The sequence below is a fragment of the Podarcis gaigeae genome, assembly GCF_964106915.1.
Source record: "Podarcis gaigeae genome assembly, chromosome: 1".
Lineage (NCBI taxonomy): Eukaryota > Metazoa > Chordata > Lepidosauria > Squamata > Lacertidae > Podarcis > Podarcis gaigeae.
Genome location: NC_139678.1, coordinates 71754923 through 71773748, shown reverse-complemented (window position 1 = coordinate 71773748; position 18826 = coordinate 71754923). Strand labels below are relative to the sequence as shown.

General features: G+C 41.1%; 1 protein-coding gene across 44 annotated transcripts in view; it reads left to right on the top strand.

The window, feature by feature from the left end:
- SOX6 (SRY-box transcription factor 6) overlaps positions 1 to 18826 on the top strand; it is a 451086-nt gene that overhangs the window by 135000 nt on the left and 297260 nt on the right. The gene's annotated exons all lie outside the window — the stretch shown is intronic.

Below are 18826 nucleotides of genomic sequence, written 5' to 3'. Positions count from 1 at the left end.
CTCTCTGATCTTCATACCACAGTCACAGGGAATTAGTGGCTTGACAGTGCCCTCCGTGTCCAAAATTGATACCTTAAATAAAAATAACTGAAGGGGGTTCACACATTGCCCTGGGAGAATAGCTGCAAAAACCTTTCCTTTCCATGCTGCAAGGGCAATATGCCCACACCATGACTCCTCCCCACCCAACATCCGTCCTTTGGAAAGTGGGTTTACAGTGGTGAGGTAAATGTAAACTGATATGTACTAAAAAAAGCTTGACTCTGAAAATGTACAATAAATTTTCAGATCCTGCCTAAAGATCCTGCCTCATCTTTCCAGCAAGCTAAATAATAATGGTGACAGATGGAGTTTTCTCTCCCTTCTTTTCTGAGTTACATAGACCATTCATTCTGCAGGGCTTTTGGATGGAGCCTGGTTTGCTATCTAGCCTACACTACAAATAATAACCATACATCTACTACTACTGTTTCTCGCTATGTAAAAGCATACAAAAGCAAATAAAACAGATTCTTGGACTTCAAACACATAAGGCAGGGTCCAGTCTTATGAGTAAGGACAGGACAAAAAGATAAGTCTTTACAAGGAGCAACTGATAGTTGCTACTTTGTGTATAAATGTTGTTGTGCTAGTGCTAGGACAAGAACCCAAATTGCACAGTTAGCAGCGGTTATTCATACTTCTGCCCTAGTAGTTCCCTCCACTGCCCTGTCTGCAACATATTAAGTATATTTATGCAGATGCAGAGTAGGCAACCCAATTCTGCTAGGTGGCCATGTGTGCTTTTTGATCTGAGAAAGTATGTGTCCAGTTTTCCACATAATAATGGCTGGCTAGGGACTTCACTGACAAAGGGAGCAGACATTTCCTAACTTGGCATAGTTAGGGGAAGCCATGTGAACTGTTGCTTGTCTCAGTCATTTAGATCTTGTGTGCAGCCAACAGTCTGATTGCTGTCCTTTATTATTATATAGTGTCAAATTTGGTACTTTATTGAGTAGCATTAGAAAAAGAAGATAGGTTTCTGCCCTGAGAAGCTTGCAATCTGACTCACCTCCCCTGAACACCTTCGTCAAGCATATGCAAGGTATATTCCAGTTAGCACTTAGTTTAATTTACCTAAACCAGTTTTATTCTGGATTTGCATATTGCACAGTTCTTGAATGTAGTAATAGAAGTTATAAACTCAGATGAATGTTGAAATTGTAATTTAGCATGTACTTATTTTGATTCAATTATAGCAGTATCTCTAGGATAACACATGAGGAAGAAGGATGATAGTTACTTTTTTGGAAATCCAAACAGAAACAGTAAGTTGGTAATTCAGCAAGGAGAATCACTCAGACTTTGAAATCTGTATTCTGCTAGAGAGCTAGAGATATATGCAGAAGCGTGGTATAATTGCCAGCTTGTTTTCAAGATGTTTTATTAACACATTTGTTGCATATGGATGGTAAAAAGGTTAGACAGTTTATGCACAGACTTCGACAAACTCATACAGTGATCATACTATACTGTACTTCAATGTTTGTCATGTTTGGAAACTATTCCATTCATAGTTTTCAATGCAAATGAAAATGCAGCTGAAGATAAATGAAAAAAAAAAAATTATTTGGCGCCAGAGAAAAAAGAGAGGGAGGAAACTGAGCAGTGGAGTCATGGCTTCCTTTATCAAATTCGAAACCACACCCCAAATTCATTTCTTTAGACAATCTTTTGGGTTAGTTGCACCATCATTATTATGGTTCGCTCAGCTGAACATATGTAACCTAAGGTAATGGACTTGTAAGAAGGGCCACTCCAAGGAACTGAAGTGACCTAACAAAGTATAAAACCAGATTTGCTCACAGTGGAGAACTTTCACCCCTTTCAGTGGTCTGGAATGGAGCACAGTCATTAAAGACTAGCCAGAATACTAATAACCATTTCTCATTTGTGGTTTCTTTCAGATTCCTAATGCAATAAATTTGAATGCATGAAATACTTAAATTTTAAAACTGAAAAGTTCAGAGAACCTGCTTGGTAGTTCTACACGAACTGCACAACAAAAAGCAACCATCTTTTTTGTGTATTTGTGTGTGTGAGAGAAGAAGAAGAAAGACTGGTGTATTAATACATATTACAGTCTTTGCATTGGTTTTTATTTATTTATCCTGTCAAACAGATATCTAGGTTTGTCTTATCAGAATCACTGACAAAAATGTACATCTGCCTTCACATTTGCTGCAGGAAGACCACAGTGAATGTCATGATGAAACTTACAGGGAAGGTTCTTGAGCGCAAAAAAAGGCAACATGGTTGAGTGGGTTTTTAAACCATTTTTACTGTTATTTTCTCACATTGTCACTAAAATATTATCTTTGTTATCTGAATGGGACATCTACTGACTGGCTGAGCGGTCTTTACCTGATTGTGTGAAAAGTCTTGGTTAAATCTGTTAGGCCTTGGAGGCCCACTAACCTGCTAAGTGCTATAGAGCCTGAAAGACATTATGTCCTTGGACTAACTTCTCCCTTTTGCTTATGGCTTTCTCTGATACAAACAACTATGGTATGTATGTGATATTACAATAAACTGTTATTTATGAGCTGAAGGTTTAAAAATTAAAATTAGAGCTCGCATTTGACTATGTAGTAAATCATAGAGAACCATGGGAAGCTGCCTTATACTGAATCAGACAATTGGTACAACTGGCTCAATATTGTCTGCACCATGGGTAGGCAAACTAAAGCCCAGGGGCCGGATCCGGCCCTATCATCTTCTAAATCCGGCCCGTGGACGGTCCGGGAATCAACATGTTTTTACATGAGTATAATGTGTGCTTTTATTTAAAATGCATCTCTGGTTTATTTGTTAGACATAGGAATTCGTTCACTTTTTCTTCTTCAATATATAGTCCGGCCCCTCACAAGGCCTGAGGGACAGTGGACTGGCCCCCTGCTGAAAAAAATTGCTGACCCCTGGCTGACTAGCAGTGGTTTCAAACAGGATTTTTTTCTATCCCTACCTGGAGATGCTAGGGATCTTTTACATGCAAATAGAGTAGTTTAACTCTGAGCTATCACTCTTCTACTGGAGCCATGTCCTCCACCCCACCCCTTTTCAAAGTGCAAAACTAGATTCTACTTCATCGTTCTGCCCGGACACTGAGGTCCAGTGCCGAGGGCCTTCTGGCGGTTCCCTTGCTGCGAGAAGCCAAGTTACAGGGAACCAGGCAGAGGGCCTTCTCAGTAGTGGCACCTGCCCTGTGGAACGCCCTCCAACCAGATGTCAAAGAGATAAACAACTACCAGACTTTTAGAAGACATCTGAAGGCAGCCCTGTTTAGGGAAGCTTTTAATGTTTAATAGGTTATTGTATTTTAATATTTCGTTGGAAGCCGCCCAGAGTGGCTGGAAAAACCCAGCCAGATGGGCGGAGTATAAATAATAAATTATTATTATTATTATATTCGGAAATGCCCTTGAATGTTGAGAATGTTTACCTAATTGAACTGGATTCTTCCCGAGTAAGTGTGGTTTCAAAACACACATACACCCCATCTGTAGTCACCAGATTTGTGTGTGTGCCCTCCTTCTGAGGGTATATATGTGGATGTTTCCTGTGGCTCCTTCTGGGGATCTTATATTCCATGCTACAGGAAAATATTTATTTGGATATGTTTGTATGCATAGTGGAAGGCAGTGGGCTGTGTTCAATGTAGCAGTAAAGAGTCCTTCACGTGAGCAAAATGACTTCTGCTTGTGCAATGGGACTTTCCTATCTCCCCGTATACTCCTTAAATCTGTTCTAGGTTTCACACCAACCCTCCAGAGCAGAACTGAGGATAGCAGGGGTGCAGGAGAGGGAGAAAGTTCCATTGCACAAGTGGAAATTGTTCCACTTCTATTTAGTTGAATACTACCAGGTAGATAGAGATATATAGAGTGTGAAAATATTAAGTGAATAAATGAAGCCACCCTACCTGGTTTTGGTGACTATAGACACTATGCTGCAGGTATTTTAAAAATGTAATATAACTTGATCACTCTATAAAATAATCCTGAGAAGTTATGTCTGACTGACACCAACCAGGGTCAGCATCTGTAGGATAGGAGACAGTCAGCCTCAGTGGTTGTTGAGGGAACTGTAAACAGGATGCGTCCAGATCTTTAGAACTTAATTTTTATTTTGGGTGGGGGAGATGCCAAGGTATATAATAGCTTGTATAACGAGCACGCTATCCCATTATATTAATGAACTGTATTCTTTCAGTAACTCAAATGGAAATCCATTCCAGTGCAACCCTATGTATGTCTATTTGGTCCCATCAAATTCAGTGGTAAGTAGGATTGGGGTTGCAACCTCAATGCAGTTACAATGGATTATTTTGCCGCGCGTCTTCCTGTGACTTGGCAGTATGATACAGATGAGCCAGCAACCCTGGGGTAACAGAACATCCTTATGTGCTAATTTGGCCATCTGTATGAGCTTCCCCACATCTGGATTTGCCACCTTGCTTTCAGTGGGTATTTATATTCCATAATGTTTTGTGTTGTGTGCCCATAACTCATATTCCCTATAGTATTTCATTTAAGTGTAAACATTGTCTTATTTTGACTAGCTCCAAACACAGAGCACCTGCAGTAGTTTTATAGACAAGGATAACTGTCCCAGCAGGGCTAACAGTCTAAAAAAGTAATGCTCAAGGGAACTTCCTTCTAATATAAATGTTTGCTTTGATCTTTTGATTCATGTGTGAATGTGTGGATCTTCCTCCATCAGTGTAAAGTTGGTGTGCCATGTTTTACAGTGGTACCTCGGGTTACATACATTTCAGGTTACATACACTTCGGGTTACAGACTCCGCTAACCTAGAAATAGTGCTTCAGGTTAAGAACTTTGTTTCAGGATGAGAACAGAAATTGTGCTCCGGTGGCATGGCAGCAGCAGGAGGCCCCATTAGCTAAAGTGGTGCTTCAGGTTAAGAACAGATTCAGGTTAAGTACGGACTTCCGGGTTAAGTACAGATTCAGGTTAAGTACGGCCTCGGTCCTGTATACCTGAAGGAGCGTCTCCACCCCCATCGTTCAGCCCGGACACTGAGATCCAGCGCCGAGGGCCTTCTGGCGGTTCCCTCATTGCGAGAAGTGAGGCTACAGGGAACCAGACAGAGGGCCTTCTCGGTAGTGGCGCCCGCCCTGTGGAACGCCCTTCCATCAGATGTCAAAGAGATAAAGAATTACCTGACGTTCAGAAGACATCTTAAGGCAGCCCTGTTCAGGGAAGTTTTTAATATGTAATGCTGTACTGTTTTTAACACTGATTGGGAGCCGCCCAGAGTGGCTGGGGAAACTCAGCCAGATGGGTGGGGTATAAATAAATTATTATTATTATTATTATTATTATTATTATTATTATTATTATTCCGGAACAAATTAAGTACTTAAACCAAGGTACCACTGTACTGTATTTACTCGAGTCTAACGCACCATTTAATCCAATGTGCACCTTAATTTTCACAACATAATTTAGCCCAAAAAGGTGAACTTTTGATTTGAGTAAATATGATATATTAATCTCCTGCAATCCTACTTTTATGTTTCTCACCCCTTTAAAATTTGTCGCATAGTATAGATGGCTCTTGCTTCCCTTTGATAAGGAATATGACCCTAAAGCTCAAAGGAAATGGGAATGCAAGTGTGTTTCCCCTTCACAACTACCCCTTTTCAAAGTCAGTAAAAGCACCTGTCCTTTCGGTTTCAGGGGAGCTGCATGTTCTGATTCAGAGCCAGGGGCATGGATCTGCAGTGACAGTCACTGGTGAATGCTAGAGGAGAGTGGAATTCCTTTTTATAAATAGATAGATAAATAAATTTAAAATGGCAAGACTAAAGGCAACTGTTTTGTTTTTAAGCTCTTCAATTTTCTCTCTCTGTCAAAGTGCTTGTCCAAAAATGTACACAGCTGGAAGAATTACGAAAGAGAAACCATTCCCATTTTAAAGATCAAAAAAGCATATTTGATTTTGATATAACCTTATGGAAATAAGCATGTTTTATCTTTTTCTGTTAAATGTCCTAAAACTCTTTTATTTTATTATTATTATTATTTGGCATGGTTCTTTTCAAAGAAGTAGTGGTGCTGAGCCTTTCATTTAATTGTAATAAAATGTTGCCCTAAAGAAAAAGAAAAAATGGATATTTTTTTTTACTGTTTCATACAGAAAAACATATAACTGTGTAATAGTGTTTTAACTATAGTTTGTATAGACCTCACGTACATTTAAACTCTATGCAATTTTTTCCTACTGCAGGGCAAACAACTATGAGACATATCATGCAATGCAGTGAACTTATACCATAAATTTGATAATGATACCGTGAGTTCATCATATTTCATACAAAGATTCTAAAGGGATATGATGGGGAGAAGAGAGTACGGTGGCATGATTGTACAATCTGAATGGCCATTTTCTTCCCAAGGATTTCATAATGTTGTTGTATGGTTGCTCATGTTCTATGACTAGGAAGAAAAACCAAGTAGTAAGAATATGATGGCACCAGCATTCAGTTCAACCAGTTTTGGTTATTTGGCAAAATAAATTAGGGCTGAACTAAATGATACATTAAATGTGTGATTGCGTGGAATTTGTCTAGGCCCCACGCCCTCCTCTTAAATAATAGCTGTGGGGTGATCAGGACTGTGGTACACAGGGTGGGGGTTAGCTGTCGCCCCACTATGGTCGCAACAAAAAATTCCTGCTACAGCTGTAGTTTGCACCAGGAGGGATGCAGAAGGGGTCCATGGCCCTCCATTGATAATGGAACTGCTTTTGTTGCTTAAACACCCTTTCTCAGACACATTGGTCATAATGCCTCTGTGATGCTGGTTTTTGTTTTTTTTAACAAGATACATTAAATGCAATCTTTCATATTATCGGGTTTGTCTCTTTGATGATGAAATAAATAGCTCCGCTATTCTTCCTTGGTAGTTTGTCCAAAGTACTTGTGTTCTGTTATGAAATGTGTGTGTTGCGCTTTTGAGAAACATGAGTGGGTGGCCATCTTAAATGAAAATGAAAAAAGCATTTGTTTGAGCTGCTTTGCAACACAAACATTTCACTAAGTGAGGGCTGACAATGTATCTTGCTTTGTCAGTGGGTGCCAGCATGAAAGAAACTTTGTGTTCAACTTCCTTTATTAGTTGGAGGCGCTTCTATGTTGCATTTCATCTGATGATAAAGCTGCCCAAACTAAACCTGCTAAGCATGACAAAGCAGTTCATGTTAAGATGTGTAGTCTGTTAATGCACACCAGTTTACTCTGCCCTGGTGCTCTCCAGATGTTGCTGGACTTCAGCTCCCATCATCCATGAAAATTGGCCGTGCTGGCTGGGAGTGATGGATATGAAACCTACAAAATATCTGGAGGGAATCATATTTGACAGAATGTACAGGTATTTAATATGCTCACTTTCTTGAGCTCGTTTACTGTGACTTTCTTCTTTCATTCAAGCAATGGATGTGCCCAGTGCTTCTGTGTGTGTCAGGTATTGGCACATTCAGGTCCTGTACAGTTGTGTGTGGGGTGAGCCCAAACCATTGTACAGACATGAATAGGAACTCCTTTTTGTTGTACAGAACAAGGAGGAGGCTGAGAAAGCACTTTGCACTCCAGCACATTGCCTAGCAGTTGTATCTGGCAAGTCCAGCCCCATTTGATAGAAATCTAATCACCATGAAGAAGATTTAGCTAAAATTGAACATTCTCCCATCTGCATAAAAACCATATACTGAAGTATACAAACTATTTGCAACAAATTTGTGCAATCTCTTACTGGATATAAATGACAAAGGCACTGCTTAGCAGTATGGATTTCTTCCATATGATCATGCTTTTTAACTGGCCTAATCCTGCTGGGATTTTTAGTTTTGTTTTGTTTTTGCCTGAAGGTAAAGCAGAGAGTAAAAGCTTCAGTGGGCAAGAAGTGTTTTGCCCCTGAGGTGCAGTTGATTCTAGCTGTCAGTTTAAAGAGCATGTTCTTTAACCACAACCATATTTGGAGAGCTTCTTTTCCCTTAAAGCTGTCTTCTTGTCTCTCTGAATGATGTCTCTCTAGAAGAATCTTTTAAAAATCTGCCTGCTGTTCTTTCAGGTGTCCTTTTGTGATAGTTTATTGCTATATTTCACTGTGCATACTTGGTTTGTTATTTTACCAAATTCAGAGCTACATTTAATGACCATTCTCATAGGCAAGGTTGTGCAAATGTCACATTTGTTTGTTTTTCTATAGAACTTATAACCAGGAGTAGTCAATGTGGGGGTCTCCAGCTACTGTTGGACTTCAGCTCCCTTCAGCCTTAGCCAGCATGGCCAATGGTTATAACAAAGGTTATAACAAATGTATATGATCACTAGGTAAATCAGTTGCTACTTGGTTAAATTGCATCAAGGGCTGACTTATATAAAAGAACACAAGTCTGAGGGCTGCAGTTGTACAGCCCAGTCTTACACCAAACCCAATTTGGTATCTATTTCTGTTCCATGCCAGCATGACTCCACGCTCTGCATGACTACTTTGCTACTGTTTGTGTGGTACCATGCCACTAACCGCTGTTATGCCAGCCTGATCCTGCCAGGCTGCTATGCTGAACTCTTAAATTACTGCTACTGTGCTATGTACACTGGTGTAATATATGGATATTCGATAGAAACCACAGGACACTAAGTACTATGCTCAGGCAGGAGCTCATTGTTCTAATGCTGAATGGATACAGATATTGCCTGGAAGGGCTTTTTATCCAGTGAAGGTTAAGCAACACAGTTAATTTACTATCTAAACAATTCTTACTTTAAAGCCAATGCTCATATTGCATGTGGGGGATTGGCCCACATTTTTCTACTTATTTACTAAAATGACTGGGTGTGTGTTTCAACATTTGACATTTATTAAGTCAAAATGTGCCTTCTGAATGCTAGCTTAGGCTAGTGGATATTGAATTACGCACACAATGCATTCACTCACATTACACAGTATCCTACGACCCATTCTTGTAATTCCTTTAGCTGCCGATCTACCACTAAATTCAGCGAAAGGTTTATGGGTAGATGTTTTGATGATTTGGGCTCGGTATTGCCATGTTTTAGATTTGGTTTCTCATGAAATACTTGATACTTGATCCGTGGCTTTAGATTGCTAGCTTGTTCTCTGTTTTCATATTTCACTTCTGAAGTTTATAGGTTGGTTTTTACTCATGCATGCTTATTCACTTGATAACAGCACCATTTAAGAGATGACTTGCAAGTGTGAATGAGTTGTTGCAGATAACACCACAGATGGAACTTTTGTATAACTTCAGAACTATGCTTTCCAGTATAGTTTGTTTACATATTTAGCTGCAAATTATCACATGCAGAGCATCAAATAAAGCACATGCATATGTGAATCTGCCCTAGTACTCACCAGGTGGCATGGGTATGCTGGTTCTTCATAATTCTGTTTCAGGCTCCTAGCCTCTGTTCTACAACACAATTTGAGCAGAGTTACTTCTTGATAGTGGCTAATGAGCTTTCGTTCATTCCCCTATATCCTTGAAAGATTTAAAAATACCTGCCAGAGAAAGTCCTTGGTGCTGAATAACTGAGGGGATGGGTGATCTTCTTCAGCTTAGCATGCATCTTGCATCTTCTCATTTTGTTCCTGCTCTTCTTGCTGACTATTGACCCATGCTTATCCAACTATCTGGCTGACAGGGCTGGCCCACCCATGAGGCAGACTGAGGCAGCTGCCTTGGGAGGCTGAATCCCAAGGAGCAGCATCTCTGCAGGTGCCCTGCTACTGCTGGAGAAACAAGGAGAAGTGGTTGTCGCTTCTGGTGAGATACCATGGAATTATTGCAAGATCTTGCCACTGCCATCATTTCTCCTCACTTACCCCATGGGTGAAGGTGCCCTCTCACCCCCTGCCACTGCCTCCACTGCTAAAGAAGCAAGGAGAAGTGGCTGTGGCGTCTGGGTTTTCAGCAAGGTGTTGCTGGAACCTGGAAGTCGCAGCCATGCAACCCTGGTAAGCAAGGCTTTGTGGCGGCGGTGGGGTGGGGTGGGGAACCTTCCCAAACAAAGGGATGGAGAGGAGAGAGAGAGAGAGAGAGAGAGAGAGAGAGAGCGCACTTTGTTTTAATGACATAACTTTGAATTGTGCTTTGTACTAGGAAAATAAGAGGTATGTGCCTTCAGGCAGTATTCAAGTTTGCACATTAGGTAGCTTTGCCTTGTGTTAGGTGGAAATGTCATTTTGTGAGAAAGTAGACAGTAATAATCACGGGTAAAGAAACCATATCCTTTTAGTTTATGTGCACCACTTTAAAAGAAAAAGAGAGAGGAAAATTAAAAGTGCAGTCCAATCACAAGGGGAGAAGTCCCATTGAACTCAATGAGGTTTACTTCTGAGTAGGCATGTATAGGACTGCACTGCAAGGCAGCAGCTTTTTCAGTTCCACTCAGATCCTTCATGTCAGAAGTGTGGGAAAGCCAATGGTTTTAGGTAGGGCAGGAAATGACTTCATACTGTTGGAGTCTATAAAGCACAGTTGCAAAGTTTTACTTGCAGCAGAAGACACTTCATTTAGGTCTTTTGTTTGTCTAGAGAACTAAAGTAGTTGAAGCCACAGAAGAATCACTTTTCTTTCCATTCCTCTGTGAAGCAAACTTTGTGCATGGAAACAACTTTGCCTTTACTTTGAATCAAATGCAGTGATTTCTCTGTTTTTTCATTGCTAGAAGGGGATGATGACCATTTGTTTATTGCTATCAGGCCAGTTCTAATGCTCCCCCATTGAAGCAAAAGGAATACAGGGCCAAGGTCAGACTTCAACCTTCCCTTTGGAACTCTCTCAACCAGGAAGGGCCCAAGTTTCTCTGCTGCTGTTTTGGGGCTGGCACCATTTCTCATCCTCTACCAGGGATATAATTCAACAGTTGATGGGCAGCAGCACTTTTGAATGAGAGCCAAGCTTGGTTCCCATCCCACCTGGACTAAAAAGGACCCCTTACAGTGAGAGTAAGTCCAGTCATGAATGATTCTGGGGTTGCGGCGCTCATCTTGCTTTACTGGCCGAGGGAGCCGACGTTTGTCCACAGACAGTTTTTCTGGGTCTTGTGGCCAGCATGACTAAGCAGCTTCTGGCGAAACCAGAGCAGCACATAGAAATGCCATTTACCTTCCCGCCGGAGCGGTACCTATTTATCTACTTGCACTTTGACATGCTTTTGAACTGCTAGGTTGGCAGGAGCAGGGACCGAGCAACGGGAGCTCACCCCATCATGGGGATTTGAACCGCTGACCTTCCGATCAGCAAGCCCTAGGCTCAGTGGTTTAGACCACAGCGCCACCCACGTCCCTTCCCACTTGGACTACAGGTCTACAAAATCAATAAATTTAATAGATCTATTAAATGCAGGGCACTGCATTTTGGGTATCTTTAAATGGCAGGCAGCCCCCATGGATGGGAGTTGAGCTTGGCTACCATTCAAAAGTGGCACCTCTGTCCACCACAAAACACCCAGAAGCCCTACATGGAGGACGGTGAATGACCAATGACTGGATCAAACCTGTGAGTGGTACTTCTAAATCCCTGAGGCCTTGGCCAGTGCTTGAGCTAGCCAGCCACTTGTGCCAGGCTGAAGTGATATCATATGTGCATCTGGAATAGGTCTTTAAGGGTCTTCCAACATATCAGAGTACATGTGATGTGGGAGATCCAGAATCAAATCCTCTAATGTTTTTATTAAAGTGGAGTGGTTCACTTTTCATTAGAACAGCTACAATGTAGGTGGGGTGTTTGTAATAAACAACCAGGATCTTCATGACTCCCTAAAATCATCTTTCTTATCCAGATTATAATTATTTCAGTGTTTTCTAGGTGAGCTGTGTTACCCACCTATACACACAGTGGCAGCAACAGGAAGTGCAACTCTCCGAAAGCACTCTTTGGATTGCAGTCCTATATCCACTTAGCTGAGAAGAGTAAGCCTTATTGAAATAAGTGGGATTTCCATCTGAGTAGCCATATTTAGGATTATGTACTCTTTCTTCATTCTGCTTTCGATTTCTGTTGCATTGGCTTGCCTTGCTCTCCCCTAACAACATAGCATGGTTCTGGTCTTCTTTGTAGTTCCTGTATTAAAATATTTCCATAGAAATATTTCCCGAACTTACTTATGTGACCGAATGCAATGAATTCTTTATGAATAAAATGGTGCAGAGAAGAAGACCACATCTTGGATAATTCATTGTGTTCCTTTAAAAAGGTCTTTATTACTTTGTGCAGTAGTGCAGTCACCTGGCAGTGGGTCATTAGTGTTTTAGTCGTCTTTCCTTCACAACAATGCACAACATGCTAATTATAGGGTTCTGAAAGCTAAGCAACCTGTTTTAAAATCAGACATTTTAATTTGCAGCTATAATGGCTATATTATAATAACGGGCTTTGCAAGAGAAAAAAAGGGCACTTCTCATGTTCCAGTAGCGAGGCCCAGTGTAACAGAGGCCAACAAAATTAAAAACCTCATAATATGACCTTTGCTTGGGATAAAAGGCTGTTTCATAACAATCTCCTTTTGTTCTTTGTTTAAGCCATTACTCCAAAAGGAGACTCCGATTAATCTAAGTAAATGCATCATTACAGCCCTAATCCATGTCCTTCTGTCAGTGTCTGTTTTAATTAAATAAGAAACACTAGGAGAAAGATATCACGCACAAAACTGTGATTGGAGGAAGAGAGGCTTGGTTGATCAGGGTAAGATTAAAAAAGGCTTTACAGTTTTGTCCACTTGCATAGCTCCAGAAGCTCTACTGTTGCAAGTTAAGAGAGGAAAACTTGCAGAACAGTTTACATGGTGCCCCTTCTTGCTCTATCAAGACAAGTAGGTTTCCTGAGAATCTAGTTATTCCTTTCATTACATCAATAAATTAACAGTGAAAGTGTGTTAACAACACACACTCATCTCATAGAGTGTATGTGGCCTGCCTAAATAATTTGAAACTGTTTGTGTTCTCATAATTTGATGTACTGTAAAAAAAGACGATTTGCTTAAAGAATGTACAGACTTGTGGTGTCAATTTATTTAGCCTATTTTTAAATGAATGTCCAAATATTTGATTTTTTACAAACAAAAACTACTTTGATATACTTTAAGATTCTGAAATATTTTTGGGATTGCAGGAATGCAATTATTTTAAAGCCAAGGAATACTGCCTTTAATAAACTTTCTATACAATTAATGCATCTAATCTGGTTAATATTGCTAGAGATATGCATTTGTAGAAACTCTTCCTCAAGGTAGTGTTTTAAAATCCCTCTGGTGAGAGCTTCCTCCCAAATCCAGGCCATAATATTTGATGTAATGAAAAGAGAAAGTGTACAGTGCTGAGATTAATTAATTTAGCCTAACAAGATGAAGATAAATGAAGCAAAGCAAGGCTTGCATAAATCAAGATGTCTTGTTTACAGTTTAATACTTCCTGATATTATATATTTTCTTTTTCAATTTACAAAAGAAAAGTACCTGACTTTAAAAAATGTGCACAATATGTAGTACCCTGATAAAAACAGAGACTTGTACGTATAGAAGAGCAAATTAAGTACAAAAAACCAAACCTTGTATGAGAGGGCTTATGGTAGCCTTCTTCAGCCTGGTGCTCTTCAGATATTTTGGACTGCAATTCCCATTATTCCCAGTCAGCCTCTTTGAATATTTGTTAGATAATGTATGTGAATATATCTATATTTTTAAAAAGCAGGAGGAGTCATTCAGCCACAAATTGTTTTTTTTTGTTCTATTACAAAATATTTCTGTTCCATTAAAAATACTGACTTCATTCTCCTTAAATCCCTTAAATCATTCTCCCATCTTTTCTTACATCCTCTCCTTTCACATTCAGCTAGCTCCCACATTTAACCCTTCTCTGTGGTGTAGTGGTTAAGAGCGGTAGTCTCGTAATCCTGGGGAACCAGGTTCGCGTCTCCGCTCCTCCACATGCAGCTGCTGGGTGACCTTGGGCCAGTCACACTTCCTTGAAGTCTCTCAGCCCCACTCACCTCACAGAGTGTTTGTTGTGGGGGAGGAAGGGAAAGGAGAATGTTAGCCGCTTTGAGACTCCTTAAAGGGAGTGAAAGGCGGGATATCAAATCCAAACTCTTCTTCTTCTTCTCTGTTTGTGTTGCCTCCTCTAACATTATTTATTTTGCCTTTCTGTGTACTTCACAAATGTCCATGTTTCTGCTTCACTAAACTTCTGAAGATTTCAAAATTATATTTTATATAAACTTCAGGCAGTTAACTTCTACAGGTAGCCCTAGTCACCTTCTTCCACTGTACATTTTTGCAGACTACTGTATAACGATACAGCAGATGGTATCCAAATCTAGTCCTACTCAGAGTTAACCCATTGAAAGTAATGAACCTAAGTTAGTCGTGTGCATTAACTTCAGTGGGTCCACTCTCATTAGGACTAGGGTTGAATACCATCCAGGCCGTGTGTGTGTCTAAGTAAATATGCTCAACAGTGATCAAACATGTCACCTGGGTGTCAGGATCCCTTTCCGTACAACTGTAACTTATATTTTAGTATATTGCTGTGCCTCCACTTCCCAGTCATCTGTGGCCAGCTTTGTCCTATCATTTAAGTGACAAAGAAGAATCCTGCTGAGTCAGGCTAACGGCCTAGCTAGTCCAGCATGCTGTTCTCACAATAGCCATCCAGATGCTGAAGGATGCCCACAAGCAGAAGCTGAGCACAGCTGCACTCTCCCTGCTTGTGATTCTTAACAGCTGGTATTCTGAGTCATACTGCCTGTGAAGTGGAGGTAAATGGGTAAAGGTAAAGGGACCCCTGACTGTTAAGTCCAGTCGTGGACGACTCTGGGGTTGCGGCGCTCATTTCGCTTTACTGGCCGAGGGAGCCGGCGTACAGCTTCCGGGTCATGTGGCCAGCATGACTAAGCTGCTTCTGGCGAACCAGAGCAGCGCATGGAAACGCTGTTTATCTTCCCGCTAGAGCAGTACCTATTTATCTACTTACACTTTGATGTGCTTTCGAACTGCTAGGTTGGCAGGAGCTGGGACCGAGCAATGGGAGCTCACCCCATCATGGGGATTCGAACCACCGACTTTCTGATCAGCAAGTCCTAGGCTCTGTGGTTTAGACCACAGCGCCACCAGCGTCCCCATGAAGTGGAGGTAGAACATAGCTATTGTGGATGGTAGCCATTGGTAGCCTTATCTTTTCCAACCTTATGCCTTCCAGCAAGATTGGAGAGACCCCCGTCATGCTGCAGAGGCATGGCTGGCCAGCTGTTGGGGTAGGAGGAGCTCTTTTCTCCCTAATAGGTCTCATATTAGAGCAGCTGTGAAGTGGGAGAAAGTGTACAATATGCCCCAAACTGTTTTTGTTATTAGCATAGATTGGCAACCTCAACAGCTGAAAAGAAGAAGTTGGGAAGATCATTAAAACTCACGGAGTAAAATAAACAGTGATGTGTTCGACACATTAAAACAGTGGCTTCCATATTCCACATAAATAAGCAAATACTGTGCGAATCACCAAACTGCACAAAAGGTTCAGTAAATATCCACTAATGGAAAATGATTTTAAGCTTACCTACTTTACAGTGGGCCCGTCCATCAGACAATTTCAAATGTTCTTAATCATGCGTAGAGTTGGAACAATTTGCCTATTTTTATAATTTTGCATATTGATATTGATTTTGGTTGTTATACTTGAAATATAATTGGCCACTTAGAATCATAGAATGATAGAGTTGGAAGAGACCACAAGGGCCATCGAGTCCAACTCCCTGCCAAGCAGGAAACACCATCAGAGCACTCCTGACATATGGTTGTCAAGCCTCTGCTTAAAGACCTCCAAAGAAGGAGACTCCACCACACTCCTTGGCAGCAAATTCCACTGTCAAACAGCTCTTACTGTCAGGAAGTTCTTCCTAATGTTTAGGTGGAATCTTCTTTCTTGTAGTTTGGATCCATTGTTCCGTGTCTGCTTCTCTGGAGCAGCAGAAAACAACCTTTCTCCTCCTCTATGTGACATCCTTTTATATATTTGAACATGGCTATCATATCACCCGGGACGCAGGTGGCGCTGTGGGTTAAAGCCTCAGCGCCTAGGACTTGCCGATCGAAAGGTTGGCGGTTCGAATCCCTGCGGCGGGGTGCGCTCCCGCTGCTCGGTCCCAGCGCCTGCCAACCTAGCAGTTCGAAAGCACCTCCGGGTGCAAGTAGATAAATAGGGACCGCTTACCAGCGGGAAGGTAAACGGCGTTTCCGTGTGTGGCTCTGGCTCGCCAGATGCAGCTTTGTCACGCTGGCCACGTGACCCGGAAGTGTCTCCAGACAGCGCTGGCCCCTGGCCTCTTAAGTGAGATGGGCGCACAACCCCAGAGTCTGTCAAGACTGGCCCGTACGGGCAGGGGTACCTTTACCTTTACCTATCATATCACCCCTTAACCTCCTCTTCTCCAGGCTAAACATGCCCAGCTCCCTTAGCCGTTCCTCATAAGGCATCGTTTCCAGGCCTTTGACCATTTTGGTTGCCCTCCTCTGGACACGTTCCAGTTTGTCAGTGTCCTTCTTGAACTGTGGTGCCCAGAACTGGACACAGTACTCCAGGTGAGGTCTGACCAGAGCAGAATACAGTGGCACTATTACTTCCCTTGATCTAGATAGAATATAGAATATCATAGAATATCAGCCTTCTTGAGTGACAGGAGACCCTCTGGGATGGTGTGGGATGGGGAATGTAAGCTGGGGGGAAACTAGCAGAAATATCAGATCCTTCTCCTTGCATGAGCAGATGTACCTTCTTCCACTTGGGCAAAGGTCTCTCTGGGTCCCACCTATCCTATGCATCATAGTTACTCCCTTGCAACTCCCCCTTTTCTTTTGCAACTTTGCAGGGGAATACTTGTTTTTTTAAAAAAATAGATAAATGGAGGACAGAACTGAAATTGAAGGAATGATTTCTAGTCACTGGCTGTAACTGATATACAGCTATTTTTAATAAGAAGGGGTCAAGCATTTTCATATCTTTCATCAATTTCAATGGCGTGCTCTCAGGAGAAAGTTAAGCTGTACTTTACCGTGTCTGAATTTATTCACGGTTCATAAGAATAGTGAGTTCTAAGTAATTTCAGATTACTATTAAAGATAATGTTTTGACGAAAACTTTGGTAACTTCCCAATTTTACCACTTAGTTTGATGTACCCCATAATGGGTCTACAAAGGACAACATTTTATTGATCCAAGAGAAGGCTAAGGAGGTGTCCTCCTTCATTACAGTAGCCTGGCAAGAAGTGATATTTAGCGTAAATGTAGACCTCTTCAGATGGTATTCCTGTGTCTGAACACTTTTTTTTAGATCGGGGGGGGGGGGGAAATCCCTGCAACTGCTTCGAAGGATTTCAATAAATAGGACTTTTTACCCAAACAATTGCCTTTTATATTACTTTTAAACAAAACTACTAGTCCATCAAGAGTTTCAAAAGGAAAAACAATTCTGCGGAGTGCTGGTATGGCAGCACAGACCAATCATTATGGCACCCATTCTCTAGTCCTTTATTTTTCAAGTTCTCAACAATAGGTTGTTGATTCAATGGACAAGACCAGAACAATTAAGTTCTCTGTTTAGCAGCAGTGCAGCATTTTAATGCCCTCCTCTAATAATGGTCCCATTATTGTTATTCTAAGACTGGGCCTCAGGAGGAGGAATATTTGCTGGAGGTACGTCATTATTTTGCAAATTTCGATTAGCTCATCATGTTGTCTGTACTGTGAAAATCGTAGCTAATTAGAGCAGTGAGTTAGACTACCAGCTTTTGAGCTTATGAGTTAAAAGGTAGCATACTTGATAGTCCAATGATGTGAAAAAGGTGGTTAAAAGGAGGATTAGAGCTGTTGCCTTAGTAACTCTAACTTCCATCTGTGAGGGAACAATGGACTTGTGTTTCTCCCCCACCTTGGTGTAAAAATTGGTTTTGTTTTGAAAGGACAGGGCTCTTTATATGACAATCTGGAATTCAGCCTGAGTGTAGTTTTAATTGTTAGAAGAGACCATTGAGGGATAGGCAGGGTGAAAGGTCATGGTGAGCTCAAGGACATGAAAGGTGGTTGTCTCATGTAACAATAGCAGATTGTTTTGTCTTATTATTTCTAGCCAAGCACTAAGTCAGGTGATGGAACAAATACCTCCAGATTAGTCAGGTGAAACAGGAAAGAGAGATAATGTACTTTGCAGAGAACAAAAGATAACTATAGTTCAATTTTATTAAACAGAGTTGGATTTATTTGTGTCTACCATCTGGAAAATAAAAAAAAAGCTTGTTTACTAACTTACCATTCCCTGTTTCTACGGCACCACCTCTGTAGGCCATCACATCTCTGGGAAGCACTCCAATGTGTTAGAAAATGTTATTTAAGCTTTCTTCCCATGAAGAAAAACCCCCAGGAGTATCAGTGATGTGATGCTTAACAATAAATTTAGCTGCTGTGCTTTCTCACATTATTGGCTTTTTAAAAAGGTTTTCCTTCAAACACGCAAAGAATAATATTCACTATAAATATGAAGGAAATTTGCTTCACACTTTACGGCATTTTATTATCTGCGGCACATCTTATGGAAAGTTTACTATAAATGATTTTAAGAGCTGCTGCTACAAAGCGCTTTACTCCCATGTAAAAATATTACATTTGCTACTTATTCTGTGAAAAGATGAGGTCAAGCCCCTTTGTGCTAGGCCTGATCTTGAAGAGGTTCTGCCTTTTGTCTGTAGGG